At 33.8% G+C, this 8,102-nt stretch overlaps 1 pseudogene across 1 annotated transcript in view; it reads right to left on the reverse strand.

Annotated features, from left to right (window-relative positions):
- Positions 1-3,938: 3,938 nt before the first annotated feature.
- LOC144978618 (actin-3 pseudogene) overlaps positions 3,939-8,102 on the reverse strand; it is an 18,064-nt pseudogene continuing 13,900 nt past the window's right edge. Inside the window, exon 2 of the transcript XR_013646553.1 lies at positions 3,939-7,044. The product of XR_013646553.1 is annotated as an actin-3 pseudogene (transcript). The remainder of the gene's footprint in view (positions 7,045-8,102) is intronic.

Here is an 8,102-nt window from a genome sequence, read left to right on the forward strand (position 1 = left end):
TTGTAGTTATATCAGAGTTGGAAGGTATGTATTTCTTTAAACAGTTAACTGCCGTAGTCTGTTTTTGTTTTTAAGGGTTTTACGGGGCTTGCAACACATTAAGGGAATATCAGCGCCAGTAAAATGGAAGAAAATGGGATAGTAAAATGTCCTAGAATTACAATTAAAAAAGCACAAAAGAAAATGTAAGACAAAGGGGAATTGGTTCAAATAGGGAACAGATGTAGATTCCAAGAGCACACCGTCAAAGTACTTAGTTTGAGATCACCTAAAAGTCTCATCCAGACACAAGCACAGGTCCCAACTAAGAGGAATACATTCAAATTTTACCAATCATATAATATAATATGTAAACTAAACATAATACAATGCATAACAGAGAGATGATATACAGGGAAAAAAATATCATCTCCCAAAATTATAACTATACATTCGACTGTTTCTCTCCCAGACAAGGAACTCTGGCAAGGGTCAGGACAAAACCAAGTAATCTCATTCCAAGACAATGTCAGGAAGCAATTGGAAAACGGGTATTGGGGGGGGGGGGGTAGAAGACACAGTATGTACCTCCCTGCCCACTATGGGAGATCAGGATCCCCACCCAGACCGCCGTAGTCTGAAAGACACGAATTTTTAAAAAAAATTGTCCAGAAAACTCATCCTTCAAATATCGATCGATTTAAGTGACCCTTATATTGGCAAAAACTCTCAAACCTCGGATCCGGAGAGGTCACAGTTTGAGAGTTTTTGCCTGGAAGAAGAATTCGTGTCAGATGCGTGGTCTTGTTAATATTCATCGATAATAAAAGTTAGAAGTAAATACTTTCTGGCCAAGCAATGAAAAAAGGGTTTTTTGTTTTGTTTGGATAGTAAAATGTTCTAGAATTAATATTAAAGAACCCAAGAGAAAGTAAGACAAAGGGGAACTGGGAACAAATAGGGATCAGATGTAGATTCCAAGAGCAAACCACCAATGTACTTAGTTTGAGACCACCTATAAGTCTCATCGGGACACAAGCACAAAATCCAACTAAGAGGAATACACTCAAATGCTTACATTATACATAAAAAATAATAAATATAATCATACATAACAGACAGATGATTTACTAGGAAAAACATATAATCTCCCAAAACGATAACTATGCATTTGACTGTTTCCCTCCCAGCCTGGACTCCGGCCAGGGACAGGACATAACCAAGTAATCTCATTCCATGACAAAGACAGAAAGCATGTTGGAAAACAGATATAAGGGGATAGAGGACACAGTATGTACCCTCTGCCCACCATGGGAGGTCTGGAACCCCACCCAGGGGTTTTTTGTTTGTTTTTACGGGGCTTAAAACACATTAAGGTTATATCACCACCAGAAAAAGGAAGAAAATGGGATAGCAAAAGGTTCTAGAATTCCAATTAAAGCACCCAAGAAAAAGTAAGACTAAGACAAAGGTTCAAATAGGAAACAATAAATGTAGATTCTACGAGCACACTATCAAAGTACTTAGTTTGAGATCACCTAAAAGTATAAAAGTCTCATTCAGACACAAGCACAGGTCCCGAGAGGAACACACTCTAATTTTTACGATTCATATTAACATGTAAGCAAAACATAATAGTCATAACAGAGAGATGGTTTACAAGACAAAAAATATCATCTCCAAAAAACTCTAACTATACATTTTAAAGAGTTTTACAGCGCTTGCAACACATTTAGGTCATATCAGCGCCAGTAAAAAGGAAAAAAATTGGATAGTAAAAACATTCTAGATGTACAAGGACTTGAGGGAAAAGTAAGACAAGGGAAATGATTCAAATAGGAAACAAATGTAGATTCCAAGAGCACTCTATCAGTGTACGTAGTTTGAGATCACATAAAAGTCTCACCCAGACACCAGCACAAGATCCTAAGAGGAATACACTCTAATATTTGCAAATCATAGGTTAAAATAAAAAAAATAATAACAGTGCATAACAGAAAGATGATTTGAAAGGATAAAAATATAATCTCCCAAAACTATAACTATACATTCGACTGTTTCCCTCCCAGCCAAAGTAATCTCATTCCAAGACAAAGAGAGAAAGTTATTGGAAAACAGATACAGGGGTATAGAAGACACAGTAAGTACCTCCTTCCCACTATAGGAGGTCAGGAACCCCACCCAGTAACTATACATTTGACTGTTTCCCTCCTAGCTAGGGTTTCCAAGGCCAAGGTCAGGACAAAACCAAGTAAAGACAGCAAGCATGTTGGAAAACATATGTAGGGGGATAGAAGACACAGTAAGTGCCTCCCTGCCCACTATGGGAGGTCAGGAACCCCACCCGCAAGGGCTATTTTGTAAGGGTGCTTAAGAAAAAAAAACTCGAAGGCAAGAGACTTTTATACTTTAATATTATATTATTATATACATTTGTAGCAGTATGGGAATTGGTTTACCAAATGTGAACTACAAAAATGAATACATAAACGTTATAAAAATAAATAAATAAATTTTTTGTTTTTAAAAAAATTAAAATTAAAATATTAAAAAAAAAAAATAAATTAAAAAAAAAAAAAAAAAAAAAAAAAAAAAAAAAAAAAATATATATATATATATATATATATATATATATATATATATATATATATATATATATATATATATATATATATATATATATATATATATATATAATATATATATATATATATATATATATATATATATATATATATATATATAATATATATATATATATATATATATATATATATATATATATATATATATATATATATTATTTAAAATATTTACCACAATGTTTGGGGCAGTCTACATCAATGTTTCAGGCCTGAAACATTGATGTAGACTGCCCCAAACATTGTGGTAAATATTTTAAATAATAATTCGCTCCATTACTACATGTCGAGCACTTTTCGTACCATATTTGTATCAAACACGATTCAATATATATATATATATATATATATATATATATATATATATATATATATATATATATATATATATATATATATATATATATATATATATATATATATATATATATATTTTAAGTATAATTGTTGTTACTCCCACAGAACTGTTTCTTGTCACTAGGACAATCAATTATACTTAAAATGTTTATAAATAGCTCCTTTTATCAAAAAGTTGAGCACTATTATTTCATGGTTTTTGCTTTTATTATATATAATATATATATATATATATATATATATATATATATATATATATATATATATATATATATATATATATATATATATATATATATATATATATATATATATATATATATATATATATATATATATATATATATATATATATCAGGGAAGCTCAGGACAATGACATGATTTTGAAAAAGGTAAAAGACTATTGCGTTATTGGATGGCCTTCGGCCAATAATCAAAACAGTGATTTAAAAAAATATTTTTCAGTTAGCCTGTAAGGACATTCTTTTATATCAAAGCAGAATGGTTATCCCTCAGAAAATGCGAAAAGAAACCATGTGTAAACTGCATGAAAGCCATCTTGGAATAGTAAAATGTCGGTCATTGGCAAAGGAGAGTGTTTGGTGGCCAGGAATTTCCATAGACATTGAGAATGTAGTAAGAAAATGTGCTAAATGTGAAAAACATAAAATTGTGCCACCAGAACCGTTGAGACCAACCGAAACACCATTATACCCTTGGCAGAAAATTGCGACCGATCTCTTTGAGTGGAAAGGCTTGAAATATTTACTCCTCGTTGATTATTATGCAAGGTGGATTGAAATTGCATCTAAAATCAACAACTTCAAATACAGTAATAGAACATATGAAATCTACCTTCACAAAGTTTGGAATACTGGAGACGAGTCATATCAGGCAATGGACCACAAATTTGCTTCTAGTGAATTTAAAACGTTTGGAACAATATATGGATTCCAAGCAGCCCGAAACACAGTCAAGCAAATGGAGAAGCGGAAAGAGCTGTCCGAACTTGTAAGAACTTACTAAGGAAAGCTGAAGATCCTTATGTTGCTCTTTTGAACTATAGAGCTATCCCCCCCCCCCCCCTCGAACAGGGATTGAGTCCAGCAGAATTACTAATGGGAAGGAAACTGAGAACAAAAATACCAGCAATGAGAAAAAACTACAAATCTACAGGTAGTCGAAACTTCACAATCAACGATAAGCGTGTCAAAGAACGACAAAAACAAAATCATGACCGAATACACTGAGCCCGTCCTCTCGACGTGATTCAACAAAACCATCCAGTGTGGATATACCCTCAACTTCAACGTGGTGTTACGACCAATGGACCAGACCACCGCTCATATATGGTTAAAACATCCCATGGACAGCAACGTCGAAATTGTCGGGACTTGCGGCACAGAGCAGATCAATCAGAGGGAACACAAATTCCTCCTAAATCAAATGTCTTACCCCCTACACAAACGAGTATGCACACTGTCGACAGGCAACCAACTAACACCAACCCCTCAAACGAGGAATGTAGAGCAGATAATCCAGAAACCAGAGCAGATAGTCCCGAAACCATCGCTCTATCATCGCCAGGTTCTCCCCCTGCATATGTCACAAGACATGAGAGAAACATTGTTCGCCCTGCTCGTTTTCGTGAGTGTTAAGTTTAAAACATAGCCAATAGGATTGACTAGCAATCCAATCTGGATAGCGGATGAGAGGGAAATGTCCGAATAGCAGATTATACTAGTTAGGAGGAAATTCATAACATCTGACATAACACAAGTGAAGTGAACTGATAATCATTGACATTGAAATTGCACTCGAACCACCCTGATGATTTACGGAAATTAAAAACGTTTTCATTTAGACTATTAGATATATTATTCACAGTGGAAACAAAATTGTGTTGTGGTTAGGTAGGAAATTATTTTATATTAATTTTAGTTTAATGATGGTTGGTCTGTTAAAGTTAAAACAAGAAGAACTGTAAAGAAAGCGAGATGGAGTGTAATACTGCATAGAAACACTATAATAGATTGAGTTTGGTCACTTCCGTTTTGTTACTTGCACTTTGTTACTTGATGATTAAAGAACCTGATCTTGTCTATACAATCGGCCTTGTCTAATCCTGTTATATCATCTATATATTCTATCATCTAAACACTTCAGAAATTACCTGGCCCATAAAAAAAATTTAATTAATTAATTAATTTTTCTTACGTTGGCTGGGTGACATTAGTTGGAGGAAACCGTGTTCGAAGAATAATAAGCGTGTGTTCGAGGAAACCATGCTGGATGTGAATATATAAATATTACATATAAATAGATCTATTTAAAAAGATCGATTAAATAAAAATGAAGATTGCATAAATATGTCTTTTTTTCTATCACCAATGAAAAACATTGTAATAATTTTAAAGACAACAACGGATATTGAATAAGTTCAGATCACAGAATTGAGTTAAAGAGTTTGATGCTGGTGGGAAGAGAAGACAACTGATGTCAGCAGTTAATGGAATGGGTGGCTTTGGACGCCCTTCTGATGATTCTATTTTATAATTATTGGCGCTCACAGAGATGATGCCTCCCTACACAGATAAACAGTGTCATAACACTTTCAATACAAAGTTATATCAATTTTAAAATTTGCTAACTTTTGTTAAAAGGAATAGTCTTTTATGATTTTGTACTTCATTACAAGCATGTGGTCAGTTCATTTCAAGCGATCGTCAACTACAACACCCTTATAATTAGAGACTGTTTCTACTTGCTTTTATTTTACTATTATTATTTTTATATGTGCCTATATATAGATTTTAATCCAAAACCTTTGTTGCTGGTACCTGTTTAAGAGAAAAAATAATACATGAGATTCATTTTGTTCATAAATATCTATATCAATACTTGTGGAATGGCAAAAGGACACCACTATCAAAAGCATCAAAGACACTGGTGAACTATAGTTGGCCCATATTCTTCATATTGAGCTTTTGTAATCCAAACCTTTTGAAAATAACTCATAGAAGCAAGTATGGAGCCACCGATCCAAACGCTGTACTTTCTTTCCGGTGATGAAACAATTTTGGAAATCATTTTTGAAGGCACAATTCTCTGCCACAGCTTACCAAGCCTCTCAGGCAAATCATTCATGACGGTTCCACCTCCAGACAAAATAACATTACAGTAAAAGTCCCTGCGGATATCTACATCACATTTCTCTATGCAACTTTGAAGGATTTCGTGCAAGCCTTTCAAGTTACTTTCTCCAGTAATGGAAGGTTGAAAGAGACACTCCACGCATTGAAATTTTTCTTTGCCAATCGTGACTTTATTTCCATCAGGGAGGACCAATGTCTTGTCTGGAGTATGCTCTGACAATTCTTTATCATAATCCAAAGATGCATAACACACTTCCTCTTTAATTTCTCGTACATATTCTAATTCTGATGTTGTTGTAAAGCTATATCCTCTTTGTTGAAGCAATTTTTGTAGATATAATGTCACATCCCGCCCTCCAAACTCTTGGACTTCAATAGCTTGAGGAGTAACAACACCATAATGTATGGGAACTGCTTGAGTCAACCCTTCACCAATGTCTAAAATGAGACCAATACCTCGTCCACTGGCAAATAAACTTAGGGCAGCTGAATTATTGGCAAAATAGGCAGGAATCTGAAACGTTTCAAACATTGTTTCAGCTATTCTTTCTTTATTGCTGACTGGACTAAAGATAGGCTCTGACATAAACAAAGGATGAGCATTGGAATCTACTCTTAAATCTTTGAAACAGAATTCCCAAAGTTTTTCAGCATCATCCCACTTTGTGACAACACCACGATCAATGGGATAAGTTAAACTTAAAAATTCCCGGCAAATTTGTGCTTCATCCCCAACCATCTGGTCTGTCTTTATTTCTTTGTGTTGAAATCGTGGTCTGCCTAAAACAGTAGAAAATAAAGATCTTGGAGCATCATCTCCAGCAAACCCTCCTCGACAGTTTGCAGAGCCACAGTCAATAACCACCGCTGGAATCTCATCATCATCCATTTTCACTTTCTAATGACCAAATCTGAAAAAAAAAGTATATTGTTTGCAGTGTTAGAGCATAAAAAAACTAATCTATTCATCAATTTTTGACTTGTTTCCAAATCATGACTCTTCATCTTCATGTTTTCCATACTGAGATGGTGGTTTTTTGCACACAAAAAAATCCCAAATTTTGCAAGCTAAAAACAGCAAACTTTGCAAAATAAATTTGCAGTTAATTTTCCTAAAAACCCATACTTACTTCATGAAAGGGAAAATTATTTGTTTGTTTTTAAGGGTTTCACGGCGCTTGTAACAAATGTAAGGTCATATCAGCGCCAGTAAAAAAGAAGAAAATGGGATAGTAAAAAAGGAACTACTTTTCTTTTGTTCTACACTTTTTTTTAAATTGTGTTTTTTGTGTGTGTGTGTTTTTGTTTGTTTTTTTTTTGGTTTTTTGTTTTTTGCCTTTAAAAAAAAAATTATTGTTTTTATTGGGGGTTTTTTCTTTGCAAATCTCGAAAATTTGCAAAAAAAAAATTGAGGATTTTACGGCCGCAATGCAAATCAGTGATATATTGCGATTTTTTTGCGGCCACAAGCGATGCAAAAGACTGCGATGCCTGACACTGAATGACTCTGACATACTGATGAAAAAGTGTAATAATACAAAGAAAATATACATGGTGCTTTTTATAGTGCTATACATTTTAAAAGTTTTCTAACTAAAAAATCGCGGATTTCCGCGGATCCGAGGAAAACCTTCAGCACTGATTATTTTTCCATATGTTAAAGTCATTGGTCGCATTGCTTCAAATGACTTGCATATCATAAATTGTTTGCAGATTTTTTTTGTAACACCATGCTGTGTGGCCTTGAGCAAGGCCCCTTGCCCTGGTCACTTTGCAGCATTGCATTACGTCTGACGTCTGCATTATTCAAGTCTTCCCTCAGAATATACCATTAATATAAATTTCCCTGGAATTTAATAAATTTAATACATTTTATAATTATTCCTTTGTGTATCAAACATTTGAGCAGTACTGAGACCTTCAAAGATTAATACAGACGATGTGCACATGTTTTCAGGTCTGATAACAG

Source organism: Berghia stephanieae, chromosome 8 (genome assembly GCF_034508935.2).
Source record: "Berghia stephanieae isolate SIO BIC M18660-M18661 chromosome 8, UCSD_Bste_1.3, whole genome shotgun sequence".
NCBI classification, from domain to species: Eukaryota; Metazoa; Mollusca; class Gastropoda; order Nudibranchia; family Aeolidiidae; genus Berghia; species Berghia stephanieae.